This window comes from Cupressus sempervirens, chromosome 4 (genome assembly GCF_028749045.1).
Source record: "Cupressus sempervirens isolate cs-2001-9-10 chromosome 4, ASM2874904v1, whole genome shotgun sequence".
Taxonomy (NCBI): domain Eukaryota; kingdom Viridiplantae; phylum Streptophyta; class Pinopsida; order Cupressales; family Cupressaceae; genus Cupressus; species Cupressus sempervirens.
In genome coordinates this window covers 484795898-484820438 of record NC_143121.1, presented here as the reverse complement: position 1 = coordinate 484820438, position 24541 = coordinate 484795898, and the positions used below count along the sequence as shown (strand labels likewise).

At 36.3% G+C, this 24541-nt stretch overlaps 1 protein-coding gene and 1 pseudogene across 1 annotated transcript in view; one reads left to right on the top strand and one right to left on the bottom strand.

Moving 5' to 3' along the window:
* The window catches only part of TPP2 (tripeptidyl peptidase ii), a 313725-nt gene that overhangs the window by 176040 nt on the left and 113144 nt on the right, over window positions 1-24541 (bottom strand). The gene's annotated exons all lie outside the window — the stretch shown is intronic.
* Window positions 15204-15334, top strand: LOC149562069 (U6atac minor spliceosomal RNA; annotated as a pseudogene).

Here is a 24541-nt window from a genome sequence, read left to right as displayed (position 1 = left end):
TGAAGGATAAGAAAGCTTGTGAATCATCATCATTCTCTTCAATGATCAAGGACATAATGGATTGCATAAAAGATAAAATGTTTCGCTTGTGGTCCCTTTTAATAACAATCGAAAATGATGGAACATATCAAGAATTAAACCTTCACAGCCAAGATATATCATAATCACACAAGCTCTAAGTTTTGCAATTGTTTCCAAAATATTTGACAATCTTGCCAAAGGAGTATTATTGACACTCTTCAATCCTTGAAGCCTTTCCACGATCAATTGGAATACCTCTTTCATTATTTCCCTTCTATAAGGATCATCTGGCACTGTTATCCTCATAACCTGAATAATACATTTTATAACTACAAGTCTTACCTCTTTATCATGATGTCTCAACAATGTTGGCTTTGCCAAGCGAATCACAAGAAGGATGTTCACCTGCATACTTTTAGAACCTAGTTGTTCTTAGATAAACAGTTCTCAATCTCCTCCAAATCACAAATTAATCTATGCTTTGATTGAGGCAAACCTGCAAGTTTCTGTTCTATGCGGTAGAGCTTTTCTTCAAGAATTTATTTCTTGTCCTTGTCGACAAATTCAAGAAGTTGCCTGAACATTTTTATTTTGCTCACTCTTTTGAAAAATTTCTTTGTAAGTTAATAGGAGCAATGTGTATTTTCCTTTTCAGCTTCAGCAATACGCAGGAAATGTATCAGTCAATGTTAGTAAAGATAGAACGCAATATTCCAAAAAAAAAATCTGCACTTGCAATGATCTTATTCTAAACTTATCTCTAGTCCCTTAATTAAAGCTCCTTTACAGGATATGCTCAATGACTGTTATCATATTGTCCCACTACCTTACCAATCTCCCCATGGTATGAATCAGCAACAAGGTTCTGCAAGTAGCTACTTATTGTCCACAAACTTGACCTATAACTCCTTACACTTTCAGTCTGAATTTCTACCTAACCAGGAACTCTTCTGGGATCCCAACTAAGTTTCGGCCCCCCTGTTCCTTGGTAACAGGTTACTCGCAAAGGGATCACTTTATTGAGTGCTTTTATTTCCGAAAAGAAAAGCTATTTCTTTTGCATTAAATATGTTTATTTGCAATTGTTGTGATAGGGAGAATAACTAATCTTTGCAATAGCATAAAATTAAAGGAGTGAAACAAGTTTTTTTAATATTCCAATATCATCTCAGAAAATAGCAAATACAATACCAAAGATTGACTACCATCTAGACAAGTGTACTTTGTATTACTCATTTTGCCACTTCGAACAACTACAAACTAGTTGGTAAATGTACAATGTAGCCGACAGGTAGAGTAGTATCCGAACGGGTGCATGACGCTTGAGTCACCCCTTCGAAAAGGTATATGTACACGTTCGAGATGGACTTTGGAATGAGGGTGGTAATCATCATTTATCATTGTAGTCATTGTAATCGGATTGTAATCTGCAAGTGCATACATGAATAAAGTACCTGTTCTAGATTGAATCGTGTTATACATGTGTTGAACTTCTTACCCTATGTGGTAAACATTTGGCGCCGTTGCCAAACGTACCTGGAACGAATAAATGATATGAAGATTAATGACGAATTTGCCAAACAAAGATAGGAATAAGGTGAAAGATAAGAATGAACTAAGTACAACAAAAGAAATTTTAATTTTAACACAACAAGCAAAGCGTTGACAGAGACTTCAGCAGATTGTCGAGGGGCACTGAAGGGGTGAAGAGGCATAGACGGAGGGAGTGCACTCACCTAGTAGGCTGAGGAGTGCCGAGGAATTGCTGGAAGAAACTCGACAACGCTTGAATTTAGTGGAGGAAACAAGGGAAGAATTCCTCAACCTGTATACGCCGAGGGGAGAGTGTTCGAACGGAAGAGAAGCAACTCGTACAGCTCGGAGTGCCGAGGGAGCACGAGCGTGGAGTGATCTCTTCGTTCCTGATAAACCGGACGAACGGATACAAGCGGAGAATAGAATGTCACTTGAAGACTTCTCACCAGACAACGCGGTTGTTGGAAACAAGGTTGTTATACAGAATAGCGCGGGAGTCCAAAACAGCGCAAAAGTCTAGAACAGCGCGGGAGCACAGAATAGCGCGGGAGTCTAGAACAACGCGGGAGCACAGAATAGCGCGAGAGTCCAGAACAGCGCGGGAGCTTAGAACAGCGCGGGTACACAAGTACCCCAGAATCAAAGGCAAGTAACGATGGCTGGCCCTAAAGAAAAATTACCCAAGTTTCAGGGTGATGGTTCAGAAGACCCTATCAGACATTTTAAAACGTGTGAAACCATATGGAAGGCAAATGGTGTGATGGATGAGGATGATTGGGTAAGACAATTTCCAGCGACCCTACGGGGTGTGGTGATAGATTGGTTTTCTGACACTAGTCCTCAAAAACTTATTACATGGGAGAATGTTAAAAAAGAATTTATAGCAGAATTCAGATTACTTAGAGACGATAATCAAATAGTGGAAGAAATCTACAGCACCAAACAAGGAAAGAATGAGACAGTTCGAACCTATGCCAGGCGACTGAAAGAATTGACCGGAAAGATGGAGAGTCAACCAACGGATGGGTTGAAAAAATGGTGGTTCGTGGAGGGGCTACGACCGGCTCTTAAAAAGAAAATGAAGATAGTACCACCGGCGTCGTACGCCAATGCATATACTCGTGCCATGGATTTGGAAAGTGAACAAAAGACGAGTAAGAAGAAGAAACATAAGTCCTCTGATTCGAATGATTCATCCTCGAAGAGTAGTAGTAGTGATAAGGAATCGAACAAGAAGGTGAAAGTGCTACAGTAAGACATGCTGCGGATGATGAAAGAATTCAAAAATTTGAAAAAGAATCCGAATACAGTAAAAGGAGAACTGTGGTGCACAGATTGCAAGGAGGATGGCCATACGAGGGGTTCATGCCCAAAGAAGTAGTTTTGTGACATTTGCCAGGTGGCGGGGCATTCTCTGAAAGAGTGCCCGTTTAACTTGAAAGTGAAAGGACACCAACAAGTGTTACTAACACAGGAAGCGTCGAACAATAGCAATAACGTGGGAAATGATGCAACTTCAGGTGGCCATCGAAATAATAATAGACGCGGAATGTGTGGAAACAATAACAATAACAATAACAATGGAGGCCGGAGTAGAATACAATAACTTCGCGAGGGACTGTACTACGAAGGAGACGCCGCAGCTACTATGTAGATGGTGTGGTCCAGGGGACCATGAAGATTCAAAATGTCCAAAACAAAGCGTAAATTTATTAAGTATTGAAACAAATAATGACAACGTGTTGGCGATCACGCGGGAGCAGGCGAGGAAGGCAAAATATTGAATGCGGAAGAAGAAAAGGAGAGGTAACTGAAAGCCCGAGCAGAGATAGAGAAACAGATGATAGCGGAGAAGTCACAAGTAAAAGACACTACTCTAACTCCGAAAAGAAACTTGGCGGAACAAAGCATGATGAAACAAATAATGCAAATGGAAGTGTCTGTTAAATTAAATGATCTTCTCACCATGCCACAGCTACGTACGGCTATTATAAATATGACACCATCCCCGAGAATGACGGAGGAATCAAAGGATAGTAAGGAAACAGCCACGGCAGCAGCAACAAATCCGATGTTACTAGCACTTACGACAGGTAGACATCCAGCAGTGGTGGAGATGGGCATTCTAGGTACGGTGCTAACAGATACATAGTAGTGGAGGATCGGGAGTGAATGTGATGCCGGAAGATATCTGGAAAAAACTTGGACAACCAACACTGTGGCCACCCACCTTTCAATTACTTACAGCAGATCAACATGGGATAAAACCCTTGCGCACTCTGATGACGCAGCCGGTAACAATTGGGACACAACCATTTTTACTGGATTTTGTAGTTATTCCATTAAAAAGCAGAGGGTACGACGCCATCCTGGGACGGGGGTGGTTGGTGCAAGCTAAGGTAAAGCATGATTGGAAAAGGAATACTCTATCAATGGAGAAAGGAGGTAGGAAATCTATAATCGATTTGCATAGACAGATTGGTAGGAGAAGAAGCAGCATCGTCGGACTCAAAAGGCGAAGGCAAGAATGATGACGAAGTGAAAAAAGGGATGGAACCAGATGATGATGGGGTGCTAAGATTGGAAGGAGGGTCAACTGATGACGACTTAGATTCCGTGAATGGACTGCTACACTGGCAAATGGAAGACTATGAGGTCTTTCTGAGTTGCAATATTTTGAGTGTCGAGGAAGGAAAAGAAGGCCATAAGGCCCCATTTGGTTGCGAGAATACGAGTGGAATAGGAAAAGTTGTATACTGGAATTCACCAATTTAACATTTGTGTGCGAAAATAAAAGTGGAATAAGCATCTTGCTCTCCTCATTTTACCTTAAAACGGGCATAGCGGAGTTCTCAAAAAAAGTTGGAATGAGAATAGTCTATTCTTATTCCACTTTTTATAAAGCAAATTTTATATCCTGTCAGGTCCGTGAGTTTTTGCCCAATTCATTTTGCCGCTCGATTTTTCCATCTTCATTTTGCCGCTCGATTTTTCCATCTTCATTTTGTCGCTCGATCCTGTTCACACATTTGAGAAAGCCATCGTTGCAAGATTTTCCCTTCTGAGCACGTCAAGCATTTGAGAGCACCAAAAGCAGGTATGAAGCAAAGCCCTTTCAGTTTCATATGAAGTGAAGCCCTTTCAATTTCTTGGATTTTATATTTTTTTGCATCTAATCGATTTGGGTTTTGTATTTTTTGACAGGGTTTTTCTTGTGTTGTAATCACTAAACACACTGCATATTAGCAAGCAAAGGGAGGGTTTCCAAGCACTAGGGATGGCATCTTCTATGCATTCTGGCTCCAGATTTGTTTTGTTATTATAAGGTAGGCTATGGAGCTACCAATTAGCGCACCAGATGACTGTTCATTATCTTTGTTTGTGAGTGCTTATCTTGACTTACTAGGCTGTTCAATAAGACCAAAGCTACAAACCCATTTGATATCTGCGTACAGGTATTTCAAGTTTGGGAGCAATGAGGGCAGCCTCCTGAACAGCAAGCTTCGCCTCCTCATTCTTGTCATAGAAGGGCTCTGCTATTTCTCTTCTTAGCATTCTTTACCGTATAACAAGAAGCCTGAGGGATGCTGACGTTAGCTCTGCGATTTCTCTTCTTAGCATTCTTTACCCAACACATTTGTACAAGACTCGAAAAATTTCAAAAGACTTCAAGAGTTCACCGACCATGCAAGGTTACCCACATGTACTTTGTGCGGACTATCTACATAGCTCCTCTCTTTTGGATCCATCACACGTCTATTGGGAAATATCCTTGTTGATTGAATCTTTTGAAAGTTCACTCTAAAACTCCGGCGCATTACAACAACTGTTCATTGAACTCCTTTGATTCATCATAGTGGGATTGAATCTCTTGAGCAGTTGGGTTCTGCTGCATTACTTTTTCTGCAACGTTTTCCAACATTTGCATCAATGATCATATTGGTGGCCAGCTCTTACCTTCGTCGCATCTTGTACTTGTTTCTGACACCTGTAGTTTGTGATGATATTTATTTACTGTTCTATTCTCCTGCGGCTATATGTCATGTGATCATTTAAAAACCATTCTCTTTTGAAGGCCGGTGCATCACACTTTGGTTCTTGGATTTAGAAGGATTCTGAAAAAATAATAGAACATGCAGCCATTTTCTGCATGAACAAAATAATTTAGGTCAAAAACACCAGATCAGCTTATCCAGTATCATTCAACAAGTAATATTGAATGCCACAGCCTTTGAACTTTGAATCATATAGAATCTAATATAGTTTATTGAACATAGAGCTTTAGGCAAGAGCCTACAATACAATGGTAAATTATGAGTCTTTCATCTGGAAGTTTTGATTCTATGGGAAAATACATAACAATAATTAATCTGAACAAACAATAATAATAAATAGTTCAGACTTCAACCTATTACCTATAAAAAAAAAGAAAAAACACAGATGGAGCTTTGAGCTTTGAATATTTTGATGGGTTCCCTGTATTTTATTTGAATGAATTGGGATTCATTTTGCATATATGCTATTCAGTTTGATGATCAGTACAAACATTGACCTATTTTTATGGGGTTGATTTATAGTCTGAACAACTGAAAGTTGTGGTCCTTTCTATATAGGTTCAAGGTTGAACTCTTGCTGCCAGGCTTGTCTGGTGGGTGTAGCTTGCAGGCTGCTGCATAGATTCTGTGGTGTGAATTCCACTAAAAATGAGATTCATACAGATTGTTAGATTCCACAAGTAGAATGACAACTCTGAGATTTTATTTCTCTTTTGTGCTGGGAGAGTAGTTTAAAATTCAAATCCATTTGATCTGGTCTCACACTCAAGCCATATGAATTCACTGGGCCTCTAGCTTTGTTGCTACAATTCAAAAGTTTATTGTTCTGTTTGAAAAATTGAATTTAATGATAATAGATTTCTACAATCTATAATTTTATATTTATGTTTCTGGATGAGATTGTGTATATTTTTTAATCATCAATGTTTCAGACCATACTCAATGATCCATCATCCTGATGATGGATCATTGAGTATGATCCAAAAAGTTGATTAAAAAACACCCACAATCTCATCCAAAAACATAAATATAAGTCAAACTTAACTAAAAACCTGTTTTACTGCTAAGGAAGACATACACATATGTTATAAAAACCCTAGTTTTGATGACCAAACAGCAACGAAATTTTCATCCTTCATCAAACAGCAAAAGAGACAATATATTGTCATTTCCCATTTATCACATAAATGTTCAGCGCCATTTTTCAAATCAGAGGTTTTCTATTCTCTCCATTCAGAAAATCTCAAGTAGGCTTCAGTGGCACCAGCAAATACTGGCACAAAAACTGATATTAAAGAACTTGCTGGTATACCTTGCTTGAGTTTTGGATTAGTGTGGAACATATTACGCGGCAATTGCAGCTATAGATAATTCGACGAAGAAAGTTCTCAGTTAATTTGAATGTATCTCATTAGTTTGTTAAGCTGGTCATTGTCATTTGTGTGCTTCGATTTTGAGCTGCTATACTTTAGTGTTCAAGAAAAATTCTTCTTTCTATTGCAATTAATGAACAATTTAAGAATGAACAAATCAATACCCAATTGCCTTAATCTTATTAAAAAAATGGAATCTTTGAGGCCACAAAGTTTAACAAAATTCTGAAGACAAAGCCTGAAAACTAAGTCTGAGGAGTTAGTCTGCAGACTAACTATGCACCCATGTATAACCAGCTTTCAAGACTATTCAAGCATGCCCTTGAACATCTAAAATTATGTCTTAAAATGACAAAAATCAGACTTAATCAACAAAGTAAGAACTCTGATTTTCTGAGGACTACACGTGGTAAGTCTGAAGAAATCCTTGAATCATGATCCAAGGTTTCAATACAAATTAGGGATCAAATTGAAAATCACACAGGACAGCAAACTTTCAACAAAAAATAAGACCTCATTACCAAAGAAATAGCTACGATATTTTAAGGATAACCCATGGTAAGTCTGAAGACATCCTTAAATCAGTCCTAATACTACATCAAATTCATTTCAAATCATGATCCAAGGTCTCAATACAGATTAGGGATCAAATTACAAATCGAGCATGATAGCAAACTACCTTTCATGAGTTTGATAACATTTTACTTCTGAGGACGAGTCTGAAACTCATCTCTTTCCGGATGATTTTGACCCTTAAGATTGGTGCCTTTGGTGCAAGAAACGCCCCTAACACTCAGAAATAACCCTTATAATGATTGGACAGTTTGGTGAGTTGCATTAATTTTTCTAAAATGCATCCCTATTTTGGTGTTTTCAGGCTTAAGTCTGAAGATAAAAGTGTTTCAGGCCCCTCTTGACCTTGGAATGAGCATCAAAACACTTCAAAAGGTCTACATTGAAGATGTATTAGTCTTGAGGGCAAGGAATAAACTTAGAAATTGTTGTAAAACATCGAATCTTATGGAGGAATTTTTCTGACTTATTCAGCCCCTTTAATGTGTGGAGTCAGTCCTAAAATTTAGATTTTGACCTTGCAATTGATCCCCAATCATGTTGGGGATGGTTTAAAAGCTTGAGAATTTTCTATGATTTTCCAAAAGCAATCACCCCATGTAGAGAAATTCTCATACTTCAGTCTGAAGGCTCACACTTTCAGCCACCTGATGTAATTAAAATGTTCTTGAAACTCATGTTTTTCTTTGCCAACATCCCTACAGTCAAGTTTGACCTTGTTTGGTAAATGAGAAAAGCCAAGGGTTTTGCAAAACAAATCGGTCCTCATGGAAAAAGTTTCAGATTAAAATCTGAATGTACTTTTGTCACTCGATGAATTTCTTCCTCAGAGGCTAAGAAAAGTCTCTGATTTTCCATCAGCAATCAGATCTCTTGATTCCATGGCACTGGGCCTTCATACTGTTCTACATTTAAGATCTTACATAAGAATCTTTGCCATGCTATTATAATATTATAATATTATAAGAATCTTTGCATTATTAAATGGAAAATTCAGTATTACCCCATTGATTTAACGAACAACAACTAGACCTGGCAATGTGTTGTGAATCAGAATGATGTAAAATGTGGGTTTTTCAGAAAGCCTACAGGTTTGTCCTTATAAATGCTTGGTTTCTCATTTTTTGTCTTTTGTTGACTTTTGTAACTTGAGTGTAGGGAGGACATTCCAGCCTTAATTGGGCAAAGATAGCATAACAGTAAATATGTTTTAAAAAGACTAGAGTGCAGTGATCATATAGTATTGCCAATTGCTATTAGAAAAATTAAGTACGTTATTTGTCTATTAATAATTTTAGGTTGTGGCTAATGTAATGCTAGTATGATGGTTAGACTACTATGACCAAGATGCTTGCTGATGACTTGTTGATTTGATTTTTGTATTATAATAATGCTGATTGTATTCCTTTTTCTTCCTTATGTTTGATGCTTATAACATTATGTGGTTGATTATAGGATTACTACATGTGTGCATATTGTTACCTGATGTGATTGCTTAAAAACAATGGACTTTGATTATAAAAGAATAATTGTACATATTAGCGAGACATACTATATTACTCTACCTCTATGATAATATGCATGTTTCATTGCATAGCCTATAGATAGTTTATACTATTGGCATTTCATTACTGTCATTTGTTTCAAATTTCATGTTAGCAAACTGATTTTTGTTTTAGATTTTGCTTTCCTCATCTTTGGTACTGATTTTTATCTAGGTCATTGATGGATCTTGCTAATGATCCAAGGATTCATGGTCTCATTGGTAGGAGGACTAGAATCATGCTTGCGCTTGTAGCTGCTCTTGTCACCCTTGTAATATCCATTGCAACACTTGCACAAGAAGCAAGAAGAGAGAGGCGTAAGCGTAGAAGAGATGAAATCCCATTTTATAAGAGTATTATTCATTCAAATGAGATTGATTGCCATGACCAGCTTCGTATGACTAGATCAACCTTCTTTCGTCTATCCACTATTCTTAGGCAGAAAGGAATTATTGGAGATTCTTGCAACATCACTTTAGAAGAACAACTAGTGATGTTTCTCCACACACTTGGGCACAATTTGAGGAATCGTAAGATTGCTCATAATTTTGGTCACTCAAGAGAGACAATTAGTAGATACTTCCATAAGGTCTTGAGGGCTATCTTAGCGCTCCATGCTGACTATATGTTGCCTGCTAAGCCAAACACTCCTCCTCAAATTCTTGGGAAGGATCGTTTTGATCCCTACTTCAAGGTACATCTCCTATTGCCATATATTTGTATGTTGATTATTACTCATAATATTATGTTTTTTAATGCAATTTCATGATTTATAGGATTGTATTGGAGCAATAGATGGGACCCATATACCGATTACTATTGATGTTGACAACCAAGCTAAATATCATGATAGAAAAGGCAACCTATCACAAAATGTTATGGGTGTGTTCCTTTGATTATAAGTTTCAATATGTTCTTGCTGGTTGGGAAGGGTCTGCAACAAATAGTCGTGTTCTTGCTTCTGCTTTGTCCAGATCAGATCCACTAGTAGTTCCCCCCGGTATGTGCAATCAACTTTTTAATGTTTAATTCCTTTGATTTTATGAGAGACGTGTCAAGGTTATATCAATATAATTTTCATACATTTGTGTAGGTAAATTTTATTTGGTTGATGCAGGATATCCAAATGTACCTGGATTTCTTGCCCCTTATCGGTGTACACGCTACCATCTAAAGGAGTTTTGCAAAGGAAATTCAATTAACTCACCACGAGAGCTATTTAATCACCGACACTCCTCACTTCGAAATGCAATAGAGCGTACATTTGGCATTCTAAAGCAACGTTTTCCTATCTTGAAGCATGCAACATTGTATCAAATAATGACACAAACTAAGATTGTCTTAGCATGTTGCATTTTGCACAACTTCATTACGATAGAGGATGGCATTCCTTGTGAAGTTGAAATTGAAGAGGATGAGCACGATGGGATAAATGTACCCATACTTAAGACATACGGGATGACTCAGTGAGATAGAGATGATTGGGGAAACTTTCGAGATGAAATAGCTTGGAGGATGTGGGAAGACTATAGGTCGCGGGCTTAGTTGTAGTTGGAACATTACATTTTGTTGTAGAATATATATTGGCAGATATTTTTTGATATATATATTGACAGTTGTGTGTTATTTCAAATGAATGAATTATATGTGACATTTTCATCATCATTATAATGTGGCTGTAAGTATATTGACTAGTGTGAGTTTGTATGATATTTGTTTCTTTGATTTGTAATTCAATGGGCACCTATGAAAATATTTGACCTAAAAAGGTACCCACATATATATAATCATGCTAGCACATAATGTACTACAGATGGCTTAGAATGGGCTTTTTCTCACCACATCTTGTTTTCATGATGCCACTGTGTGCTTAATTTTTCTCTACCAGCATCTCTGCTAGCCAAGCATCCAGGCCATATGAGAGTTCACATAGGAGTTTACACAAATTTATCTTGTTGGGCAGATGTACACCATCTATTGTGCTTAATTATTTTTTCTGGCCTTCATTTCCAGCCACAAAATGGACTTTTTGGAAAACAGTTTTAATTTCATTTTCATGTAGATCTGATTCAGATATCTCTATTGTTCACTCGTCTTCCCCAATGAACCATGACCTCTATGCTGTCACATTTTCTTTATTAAAAAAAATCGTGCATATCCACACATAAATGATCATATTTTTGATCTTTGTGAATTATAAGGAGGTGATCAAGTTGTCTATGTTGAGGATTACAAGTCTTCCCTGATAGTATTAGTTCATTGCTTTTTATAATTTGAACATATTCCTCTGATTTGATAGATCTAAAACTTTTGTTTTACAAATGCTTGGTTCCATTTACAGTTCAATTTAGGTATTAAGTTTCTTTTGTCTTTTGACCAATTTCCCAAATATCAGCTGTAGAACTGAAGCTATTTAACAATTACACACTATGGTTTTTGGTTTTTTTTTTTGCTGGTAACAGATATAAATTCGCTTCAATTTTCAACTACAACTACTGCATCCTTGCCCTTAGGATATTGGGTTTTTTGTCTCATTGTGGTCATTATTAGTTTGATAGCTTTATACATACATGCTTATAGTTTGGCTTCTCAGCCATGTTTATGTACTGTTGTTTTTGCAAGACACCTTTGTCAGTAATTCCTGTCATGCCCCACATAGAGATTGACGTAAGATTGCTGCAGCACTTGGTTAAGGAAATCTTGTACAAGCAAAAACCAAAAACTTTGAGTGAGAAGTGGCTACGGAAGTTCTTAATTGATAATAGAGAAAGCAAAGGTTGGGGTACAACATTCACCTTAGTCTCCATTGTTTGATGACTTAGTTTGGGGTTGGGGTACAACATGTTGTTTTCTTTCCCTTTCATTGTTAACATTCATGTTTCATTCCTCCTTAACTCACACTATAACACTGCTCTAGTCAACTATGTCAGGAAGTTGAGCTATTTGTGCTGCTGATGTTGTTTTATATACTAACAAGTTATTGAATTTAAGGGTGCTAATGTTTGTGCTGCTGATGTTGTTTTATGTTCTCTCTTAAAACTTGATTCCTTGAGCTTCTCTAACTCTATAAGATGTGTATTATTGTAGAGGGGTTAAGCTTAATTTTAACGTGCATTTGAATTGAAGACTAGAGCTTGTAGGTTATGAGTTTTCACTGCTGAATATTGATTTTGTTAAACTTACCTGTAGGTTATCCACATTTGATGCAATCTATGTTGAATTTTTTGGATACATAATGTGACTGTATGCATATTGATTGATGTGGGTTTGTGTTATGTTTATTTATTTGACCATCTTCATTTTTCCATACACATTATTAAGGTCTAATATTATATGGTCGTATATTTTTTACCCATTTTTGTTATGTTCCTTAGCATGGCTCAAGAAACACAAGTCAGCAATGCACCTTCTACGAATAGGGTGCTATGGACTAGGGATATGGAGCACAAATTCCTTGAGTTGCTTCAAGAGCAAGTACAGCTAGGTCGAAAAGGTGAAGGTGGTTTCAAAAAGGAAGCTTGGACTACCATTGAAAGGCGGTTCAATGATGAGCTGAAGCAAAATCTGACTAAGGATAATTTGAAGAATAAATTGAAAACATGGAAAGCCGGATTTAGATTAATGAAAGATTTAAGAAATACAAGCGGCTTTGCAAGGAATGAAGGTACACAGTGTGTGGATGCTGAAGATAGCGTTTGGAATGAGTTGTTGAAGGTAAAATGGTATTTAATATTCATTTTGTTTACATATAACTTTATATTTGTAAATTTAGTATTGAAAGACAACTAACCATTTCAATTGTTTTCCAATTTGCAGAGGAAAGAATTCAAAAATGCAAAAGTGTATAAAAGGCAGCCATTCCAATACCATAATGAGTTAGCTGTCATTGTGGGAAATGACATGGCAGAAGGTAATGTAGCTACCACGGCTCAGGAGACGGAGGAAGGGAATATTATGGATGAGGCCATCGATCTTGATGATGTTGGGGATTTCAGTATACCAGTATGACTTTTCTCAATCCAACCAATCAAGTGCAAGTGGTAGTCAAAGAATATCACCATCTTCATCAAGGAGGGGAAAGAGAAAGAAGGCGAGCATGGCTGGTTCGATGGATACCATTTGTGAAGCCATGAATAGGATCCACGAGGGCATGTTAAAGCCTTACGTTGTCAAAGTGGATGAAGAGGATTCTGAATCTGTTGGAGAGAAAATATATGATGCCCTCAAAGGTATTCATGGGATTAGTGAAGATTCAATGATAAAGGCCTATAATGATTTTTTGGTTGAAACCAAAAGAGCAAAATGCTTCTTGAGAATGACCGAGGGGGAGAGAGTCAAATACATACAACTTATGTATGGAGGACTCTAGAGTTTTTGTTAAAACTATTTCGAATTATAGTGACCTTTATATTTGACTGCTTCATAGCATGCCTTATTATGATATTATCAGCTGCAAAACATATTTTTATCAGCTGAAAACATATTTTTATCAGCTGCAAAACATATTTTTATCAGCTTTTTTTTTACTTTATGACATGCATATATCGAAAATTATTCATTGCCTTTACTTGTTTAAATATTTAAAGATGCTTGTACCTACTCTTCTTATATATTAACCCACACTGTGGACTTAGTCATTTGCATTAATCATAGATTTATTTGCAGATTTGATAGTTATTGGTACCAAATTCTTTACACATTAGTCCCCGACTTCTATTGAGCTACTTGGATAGGCATTTGATCAAATAGTTTGCGTGGTGTCTAGGCTACTTCATATTATTTTGTTGGGTAAAATGTAGAATATTGTGATATTCACTTGTGCTGTTTGACTCCTATCAGCAATACTAACTCTTGTGTTGTTTGACTGTAGTATTCATTTGTGCTGTTTGACTCCGATCAACATTACTAACTCTTCTGCTGTTTGACTGTTTATTCACTTATGCTGTTTGACTGTATATTCACTTGTAACTCTTCTGCTGTTTGACTCCTATCAGCATTACTAACTCTTTTGCTGTTTAGTTATATTTACATCAACATTACTAACTCTTGTAATGTTTGGTTCCTGTGGATAATGTCTTAATTTGGACAATGTCATTTTTTTTTGGGTGTGCACAATGCTGATATCTTCTGAAACGTATTGTTTGATTCTTTACTCGCATAAATAATGCAACAGTAGGAGATGCTATTCGTACCATTTTTAGGATTTCATATCACTTGATATAATGATCCAATCGAGTTTCAAATTGAAATAGATGCAATGATATATTTTGTTGTGAATGACTCCTCGACTATATAAATTGATATTTAAATAGCCTTTTAATAATGATTAAAAAGATTTTGTATAGTGATTTAAAAGATTGTTATTACAGTATGTGTATTTTCATATAACTAATGTATTTTTTATGTTGTAGGGTTGATGGCTTTAATCAATGTGCCCACATGTCGATGTGGTGTTGGCCCTTGTTTGTTGAAAATCTCCAACACACAAAAAAATCCTGGGCGTAAATTTTGGTCTTGCCCGAATAAGAAAAAGGTTGTTATAAATTTTCTTAGAAATTAGTGTAATGAATAAATAATCATTATACTAGGAACTAAAGAAAATTTGCTATTATAGGGACACGATGGATGTGGATTCTTTGAATGGGTTACTGATGCAAAAACAAGTACAGTGCATGATGATGGAGTACAGTGCAAGTGTTGCAATAGTCAGAAGGCTGAAATTTACTTTTTACGATGTCTTGTTTGTCTTTTAATTGCATTTATTTGTTGGGAACATATGTGAAAAAATGCATAGCTATAATTTGCATAAGAATTTTTAACGATAACAAAATGTCTAATATCAAACTTGATATTTATTATAAACTTTTGTTGGTTGTTTCCTATCTTTTTTTGGTGAATCATTGTTGTATTTGGACCTTATATTGTAATATTTTTAGATTTGATGTACAAGGTTTCGGGACCTTTCAAAACCTGTTTTTACGTAATCGAAACTTTTGTTAAAATTATCTTTACAAATAAATCATATCTTTAGCCTCTAAATAAAACTAGGTTCAAATATCGTATATTTTTTTTTTTTTTATATATTTAAAACAAAAATGTTTGTGTTTGTTGAAAATGAGAGATGGGTGGCATCTCCCTTGATAAGGATGGGAATAGTCTTTGGACTTTCCTTCACACACGGTTTAAGGCTATCAGTCATTGATGGTTCTTACCCAAAAATACAATAATTTTACTTTTGATATTATATTCAAATTTATAATTATATTTAACATAATTTTTTATATTCTTTATGTATACAATAGTATTTATAATTGAATTCTTCAAATGTAATTAAAATTTTAAAAAATGTTGTCAAATATTTATAATTAAAAATTGTAACTTTTGACTTCTTTAACAATAAACATGCATATTAAAAAAACACGCTTATAATGGAAACAATTTTAGGCAATGTTGAATATAATTATAAAATAACTAGATTTAAATCCAATGAAAAGATCAAAAAATGTGGGTATAACAAAGCAAATTGATTAAAAACTTGGTTGCTTGCAGTGTGGGCTAAGCAAGCAAATATATTTGTGGATAAGAAAGGTCTAAATATTTAAACTTTGTAAACTTTCAAGTTTAACTCGGTATAAGTGAAATATGTGATATACCTTTCTTATGGATAAAGTCAATTTATAATGAAGAGGGTAGTAAAAATTAATTTGACTTTTAAAAATTTAACAAAAAAATAGTTTTTATAAATTTATATTAAGATTTTTTAAAAAAACTTATTCTAATTCCTATTTTTATTGATGCAACCAAACACAGAATAGTCATCTACGGATTCCTCTTCTGGCACAACCAAACACCTCCAAATGTTATTCCAGAATTTATTTTCAGAATGCGCGAATTCCGAAAGAGAGCTTATTCTAGCATAGTTGAATTCTGCATTGACCAATTCTCGCAACCAAACGGGCCCTAAGTGTCCGAAGGAGTACAGTGAACTGAAGGAAGGAGAAGCGCAAGTGGATGAAACACCGGCCCATACGTTCAGTAAAGATAAACCGATGAAGTATGAAGAACCGACGGTGAAAACAATGAAGTTGGGTGATGAAGAAAATCCGAAGAACATTCTTGTACGAGATGATTGGAACCCAATATTGAAGGCAACAGCTTGGACGTATAAAGACTTAAAAGGAGTACCACCAGAGCTATGTGTCCACCGGATACCATTAATCAAAGGTGCGGTACCTGTACAGAAGCGGCCGTACCGAAGGAATAAGAACTATGCAGCATGGGCCACAGAAGTTGCACAAAACAGGTGGAAGTATGGTGTCAGAAGCGCTTAAAATTAAACAGATTTCAACCTGGTCAGTTAGTACTAAAGTATAATGGACGAAATGAAATAAGGCCTGAAAAATTTAAAGTTAAATGGGTTGGACCGTACAAGATACAGGAAGTTGGGTATAATGGAGCAATTAAATTGTGGACACTGGACGGAAAAGAAATACCAGATGCCATAAATGGATCAAAGTTGAAAATATATAGAGAAAGAAAGGATCCTCCGCCAACAAACAGCTGAACGAAGAAAAGATGTCTGTAAATAATGTATATATGTAGGAAGTGTATATTTTGAAGCGGAGTCAGGATAGTTAATTTATTATTAAAAAAAAAAAAAAAGTATGTGGCAATAAATAAGAAGTTAGATGTGATAGTCAAAGAACAAGTGAGAAGGATGAAAATAAATTATAAGTTAGAACCGTACGGCCTCAAAAGAACCTTATTGGAAAAGATTTTAAAAATAATAAATAATAAATAATAAACATGATAAAAAACTAAGCAAGCAAAGTGAGGAAATAAGAACAAAGTAAGAGTTTTGATGGTCGTACAGCCTCCCTAGATGACCGTACGGCCTTATTGAACGACTGTACGGCCTCATTGAACGACTATACGGCATCATTGAACAACCGTACAGCCTCAAACGGAGTTATGTTGGAAATAATAACAAAGCAAGCTTAAAATTTGGCATGTCCGTACGGCCCTAGATGCTCGTATGGACCCAAGACTTATGTGATGGGAATAAATATAATGAAGTAGAAGAAAGGACCGTACGGCCCTATGCCATACGGACTTGGAGAGCAGTGGAAACAAGCCATACGGCCTTAAGAAGAGTTGAGAAGAAGTTTACATGACCATACGGTCTCAAACAAGTAGAAGCAGATTTCACCATACGAACTGTGACCAGGAAGCAGGAGCAAGCCGTACATAAGAGCTAAATAGGAAGCCGTATTAAGTAGGGAAAGTTACAACTAAAGCCGTACCATCACCTAGGAGGCTGAATCCAATAAAGTCGTACCATAGAAATTGCTCACAGGATTTGTAGAAGCCGTACAGTACGGAAGCTGGCAAAATTTGTGGACAGTAATTGCCATAACAGTGTGATATTTATTCACAAAACGACAAAAGGGTAATAGTTGTGCACTCTGCAAGAAAGAGGAAGTGGAAGAGCACAAAAAAAAAAAAAAAGACGACGACAGATTGAAACAGTTCGGAATGAGTAATGCATGATGCCAAAGGGAAGGGTAGACATAAGCAGTTGCCAGAAATAGTGTGTTCCGTGCAATTTTGTGTGGGTTTCGGAGTGCTAATTTGGTCTTGGCGGCGAGGGGCAGCCCTGTATTGCGACGCACCTGGGGCGCTGCCCCTCGACCCCGCTTGGGGCGTTGCCCCCTAGACCCCCAGTCGTTGCGGATTATCAGTCGTGGGAAGTATGACCAGTTGATGAGACCTGGAGCTGCGACGGTAGGCATGAGTGTCTGTGTGTCAGAGGTGGCACTCAGAGTAGGTGTTTGGGCATGAGGTTGGCTTGGTGGATGCATAGAAAGCTCGGGAGGAGCTGATCATCTAGTTGAAGGTAGTACGGCGACACTTGGCTCAGTGTACCCAGGAGTTGGAAACAAAGAAAGTGACACGGGTGGCTATCAAGGTCAGCTAAGGAGACAGTATTGTGTTAGTAGAGGCTACAGATGCAACGTGGTTTCAAGACCAATTTGGTGCAGGCAAGAGATGAATGTGAAAGTGATGTGACAGAAACAAATCTATCTTGTTGTAGTTAGTGAATTAATGTATTTTGTTGTTAATTTGTCTCAAATATTTTGTAATTGTTGTCCGGAGACGACTTTTTTTCTTTTGGGGGGATGATGTTGTCGGTAAATGTATAATGTAGCCGACGGATAGAATAGTATCCAAATGGGCGCGTGACGCTTGAGTCACCCCTTCGGAAAGGTATATGTACACGTCCGAGATGGACTTTGGAATGATGGTGGTAATCATCATTGATCATTGTAGTCATTGTAATCGGATTGTAATCTGCAAGTGCATACATGAATAAAGTACCTGTTCTAGATTGAATCGTGTTATACATGTGTTAACTTCTTACCCTATGCGGTAAACAATTCAGGGATTTACTGTGTAACGCCCTTTCCTACTAGCCATGTTTTGTTCCCATCATCTCCAAGATGCATGAATCTGATCTTCCCTCACAGCAATCCCTTCAATCTTCCTGGGAGTTCTGTCAGAATGCAAGGACAACAGCAAACACCAGGCTCCGCTAATGTACTTCTCTGATCTAAGAGAGAGACTTGAGAAATGGTACAATTTAAATTCTGTTCAAGCATAACAAAACTACTATATGGAGCAGTATTTCCACAGTAGACACGGTCTAAATCGTCTTATGACTCATCATTCAGTCTGGGGTATTTCCAAGTGTTGTCTGATGTAGTCTTACTGCTTCACCTCTCTCAGAGAATGTGCTTCAAACTGCAGTTATTTCCCAATAAAGCACTGTGTCATCAGACTCGGATACACCAGAAGGCTTGAAGAGTTACTCTAGTAACAACACTGACTGTTTCCTTCCAGCAACTCAACACAATATAAAGTCTCTGTTACTGGTCCCAAACCAAATATTATGCGATTATGTAACTTTTGTGCTGACACGTGATAGGAGAAAGAGTTTCCCGCTACCAATACTCAATGACTTTTACCAATTTTCCAATTTGATTAATACTTGCGTACAGTTCTGGAATAACAAAAAGATTCTGACAGCAATATTTTGACAATGAATCTACAATAGTTATAACCAGCATCCAAATACAACTGCAACTGGCATAACTGGGTATGTCACGGGTCTACTGGCTTACAATATTTCCAGGAAACAACCAAAAGTATGTCATAACCAACATCGAACTCAAGCCGAAAGCTAAGATTCAAGCAATGAATTCTCCATGCCCCTGTGTGTGTAGCTTAACTCCCGTTATTTATTGTTAACTTTCAGTATCTTCTTAATTGTAGCTTCCCACCATGGAGATGTCGACGATGGAGGTAAACATCTCTAAATCCCTGCAATTGCATCTTTCAGCAACACCATAACAAGTTACAACCATTCAATATTCTTTCTTCCACAAACATTCTGCAAAAACACCCCTGAACCAGCTCACAGTGATGTAAGAGAAGTTGTAAACGAATCTCTATCCACAACCTGATTCAAACTCCATATCCAATTTGTTATCCCTTAGTCTCAAAGAAACACAACACAAATTTTCTTTGCCAAGGCAGGTACAAAAATCCTTCAACTGGCCAGACAAGAAGACGAACCAACAAATAGTTCCAGACACTTTGTAGAGAGCATTAAAATTTCTCTTTTTCTCCAACTAGAGATCTTTAAATGTTTCCTCCATAAAAAATACAATGGTTCACAATATTATTTCACAACTTTATCGACCACTTGAAAATCCTCCCAAACTTTAGAAAAAACAGGACCTGCGGCAATAGAGGCAATTACTTAATATTGCTGAAATAATTTCTTTACAAAATAATATTTATGCCAATTTTTTAAAGGCTGAATAATAATTATATATTGGTGCCCAAACATCACGATGCAGCATACAAGCTTCAATATATTAAAGTTCAACTACCATGCTTTCGCAAAAATATATCACGTTGGAAAAATAAAGACCCGACTAAATGATATAAAATATTAATCAAGGATTGAAGTGGAAACTATACTTCCATCCAAGTATGGAAAAACATTCAAAGCCTTAAAAAAATTGCCACACGCAATGAGTTTTCACAACCCAAAAAATCAATAGATACCATCAACTATTTTCTTTGGTTCTCGAATGATTTCCACTTCTTCTGCATCAGATATTTACTCCCATGTATACTATGAAAGTTTTGTCATTTTCATCCAATCTTAAACAAACCACAGATTTTCCTTTCCAGGTCTAGCTGTTCAGAAAATTAATATTTTATCAACCCCGATAAAATATTCCAGGACTGCAAACACTTCAATTTTTTGACTGCACAGGCTGTTAAGATACGCTGCTTAGATACCACTGTAATATCCCTCCTGGTCATTCTTTTACATAAACAGAGAACTTGTGCAATAATCACCAGCAACATTAACCAATAAATAACCAGCAAATACTCCATAATTCGTTATTGCATTATAAACCAGTAATACAATAACAATCCAATAGTAAAAACAGTGATATCAGTTAGATTGTATGATCAAAAATGAACCTAAATTGCAACTACGAACCCTGTCACAAATTCACCACAACTGATGAATCAAGGCTACATCCAATCCACCCAAAAAAACCCAAGTGTTTGCATCCGCAGATCCTGAACAGAAACTAAAGTTTCCTTAATCTCAACCCAAATCAATATCCAAGCATGCTGAAAATGAGCTCTCTATTCCCCTTTCAAGCACAACAGGATAACTCTTCATATTCCCTTGCTTGCCTCTTCAATTTTTATTCTCTTTTCCCTTTTAATTGTCTATTTCCCACTTAAGAAAATAATATAACTTTATAAGCTAAAGTGACTTATTAATTCCCCTTTTAATTTTGAAGTCACTTTATTAAAACAAGTTAATATTCAGACATAAAATAAATATCCTGTCGAACTTAGAAAGCTATGTATAATAGCTTGCCGGAAAGCTCTTGGCAAGACGCTCAAAGTTCCATACTACAAAAATGGAAATACGGACCCCAACTGACCTACCATAAATAGTAAGTATCAAAAAACCCTACTACTAATAGCTACCTAGAAGTGGAGATGCCTATGTCAAAACTCATACTAACCCTTGGAAAGACCTGGTTAGGCACGAGACCATGATGGAAAAGGCTAACGAAGAATCAGAGGTTGATGGCTAGAAAAAGGGGACATTACATTTCCCCTTGCAAGGCCTAAACATATTTAGTAAATCATGCAAAAAAACAAGACTTTAAGATATCACACAAGGGAATCTACACATTTAATTGCCCTTCGATTAGACAATTTATATACAATTTCATGGAGTTGTCAGCACTTTCCATTTAAACTATCTCCTTAGTACGGAGTTTCAATTGAGGCCACTAATAATGCTTAATCACACAACCCAAAACGAATTTGACCCAAGGAGACATTATAAAGCACAAATATAAGTCTACGGAATGAAATATCATCCATCTAACCAATATGTAATCTCACAGCCCAAAATAAGTTGTGGATTGAGTAAAAGAAATCGTGATATATGCAACTTGTAGAATGAAATCTAAAACATCATATTTGTTACAAAAGCTTTAGATGGTCCTATTTACCATTTGCATAGAATAGGAAAACAATCTTAATTATAACAATAATCTAGTGCAACTTTACCATAAAAGAATACCCAATTCCAAAATTGAATGCCTATAGTACATTCTAGACAAAATCTTATCCATTTATATTTTAAAGTTAATATTAGTCCTGAAACTCTATTGTACTTGTATTCATCATAATTATTAGATTTGAGGCCTTGTATCCCTTTGCTTTTAGAGGTTGTGATAATAAAGAAAAAGAAAAAGTCAGGTCCATTGCTTGAAAACCTAATTATATAAAATTTCTTAGTTGCAAATCACAACCAATTTTAATTTCAAAATAAATATGGCCCTCAAAAAAAACAAGAATCTAATATACTAATGTTGATAAGTCCCCAAAAAATAAAAGAATGTAATATTGTTGCAAATAAGATTTGTATTTGTGATTATATTATAAATAACTAGTGATTATGCTCCAATCACACATCATTTACTATGATGAAATAATTCAATTTGAAGTTTAATAAAATAATGCTTAGGTAACTTCACCAATACTGGAATATATTTTGTAAAAGATGGCTGATTTAGTCCCCTTTAATGCTAGTTCTATTTTCCACATACGGTGACCTCAATTTTAACTATCCATCATTTAACAAAGATTCTTCACTAAAATTGTCAATGCTAAGCATACCTAACACAATGACAACCTTATCATCTGATTAGGAGCACACCTGAACCACTCGACATACTATTACTTTTCAATTGACAACTTGAAATTTAGATTCGTACAAACATGCCAAAGAGCATGAGCCAAATTTACAATTAATTTTGAGTTGAGAATTTGACATTGAGAGGTCTAGGGGCACACCAAGATAATTTATTAGACTTTCACTATTGTGTTTCACTTAACATTTACAACATGTCGCCCCACCCTCTAGGAGGAGCCCACCCAAGCATGGGAATGCAATTTTGCTCTAATTTGAAATTGACAATTTGACCTTGATATCGTCCACTTATCGACAAGAGATGGAGTGTCAAATTGAAAACTTAAGAGCACAAAAATTACTTGTACTACTAGTACTGATGTAATGAAATTAAATCTAAGTTACTGAGTCCGGGCCCTATTGACTAGATTCGGGTCTAGGTTCGCACGGGTCCGAATTCGCGCCCAGCTTCGTTGGCAACGCAAACTTGAGCGGACCCGCAGTCCAAAATTCAGACCCTACCTAGACTCGCAGTGAACCCAAACAGACCCACAACAAAGCCAAGAGGACCCATGGCGAACCCAAGAGGACCCACGATGAACCCAGGAGGACCCACAAGTTTCTCTTATGTTTTTGTAAATATATGCATTTATATATTTATATATATGTACATATTTATTTATACATACATATATACTCATCAACCCACCCACAAACCCAAATGGGAAAAAAAAAATTGCACAAACCCATGAACCCAAACTTGAACCCAAATTGGTAACTTAGCATTAAGTCTCATGGGATACCTCTACTCGAATCATCCACTTATCAGCGAGAGATGGAATGTAAAATTTAAGACATGAGTGCACGAAAATTACTTGTACTGCTAGCACCAACATAATGACATTCAGTCTCATGGGATATCATTACTCACTAAGTATCAAAATTCGTACTTTTCATTCTAATTCTCCATTGGCATTTGCCTTGTAAATTTAAGCAAACCCTTTTATTCTAATTTGATCCTGATTTCGCCACTTAAGTGAAATGGTGCTTTTTGAATCACTCAAATGATCTTTTTCAATTGATAATAAAAAGTGCAAGTACTTAGTGAATTCAATGATTTTTTCCCTTGCAACATGATGCTGGAACCTAGGTGAAGCACTCAAGATGTTTAAGGTTAGTTTAAGTTATTTTGACCCTAAAGAATGATAATATCTTGCAATTTAACAAAACCTACTTCCACATATCACAACCATCTTTACCAGCCCATCTCTTGCAGACAAAGTGATGAATCCACAATGGAACAAATTTTGCAATCACCATGTCTAGACTCTGCAAAAAGGCCATCATGTCTACAATAGAAAGATCTAGCGACCAATGAGCTCAACATCTTATTTTCAAAACACCCACAGGCATAGACTATGAACAGCCATTTACTGACAACATCTCATCTCTCAAAAGTATACTTTTGCATATTGCAAAACAAACCATGACGCACAGCAGAACAAACATTCACAAGCCCATAAAATAATTGTCAGCTCACTATATGATTTTACATGCTGTGAGAACTAACTTTATTAAAAACTCAAAAAACATTAATCTAAACACTTTTCTTAAAAAATTCAATTAAAAAACTCTGAGCCCTATTCCATACAAATTTAGGCCAAACCAAAACTATTTTTATAGGTTTTCTTTAAATTCACTGGATTCCTAACTTCACGGATTAAATTTGGCAAAATGTGTGACTTTGTTCTTGATAACACATTCAGCTGGTGGAGAAGTATGACAAATCACAGTTCCAAAGCCAGGATCCAATTATCTTCTATGATGACATTTTTTTGGCACAGGGGCCTCGTAATAATCACAAATAAGCTATAGTCCTTGATTACTTTTGTTGGTTATGTCTGCATTTGAGTGCAGCAATCTTATTTTGGTGGATAGCTCTACATTCAACTGCAGCAATCCTAAATATATCTATGTATTAGAGGGCTACAATTATATATTGACAATCACAATTGATCAATCTGAGAAGGCTCCAACTGTCAAAAACAACTGTGGTACGAATTAAAAAGAAGAGAAACATGCTTTAACCAATAAAAAGGTGGCAATGCAAAATGTTCAAATTTGAGATCCAAA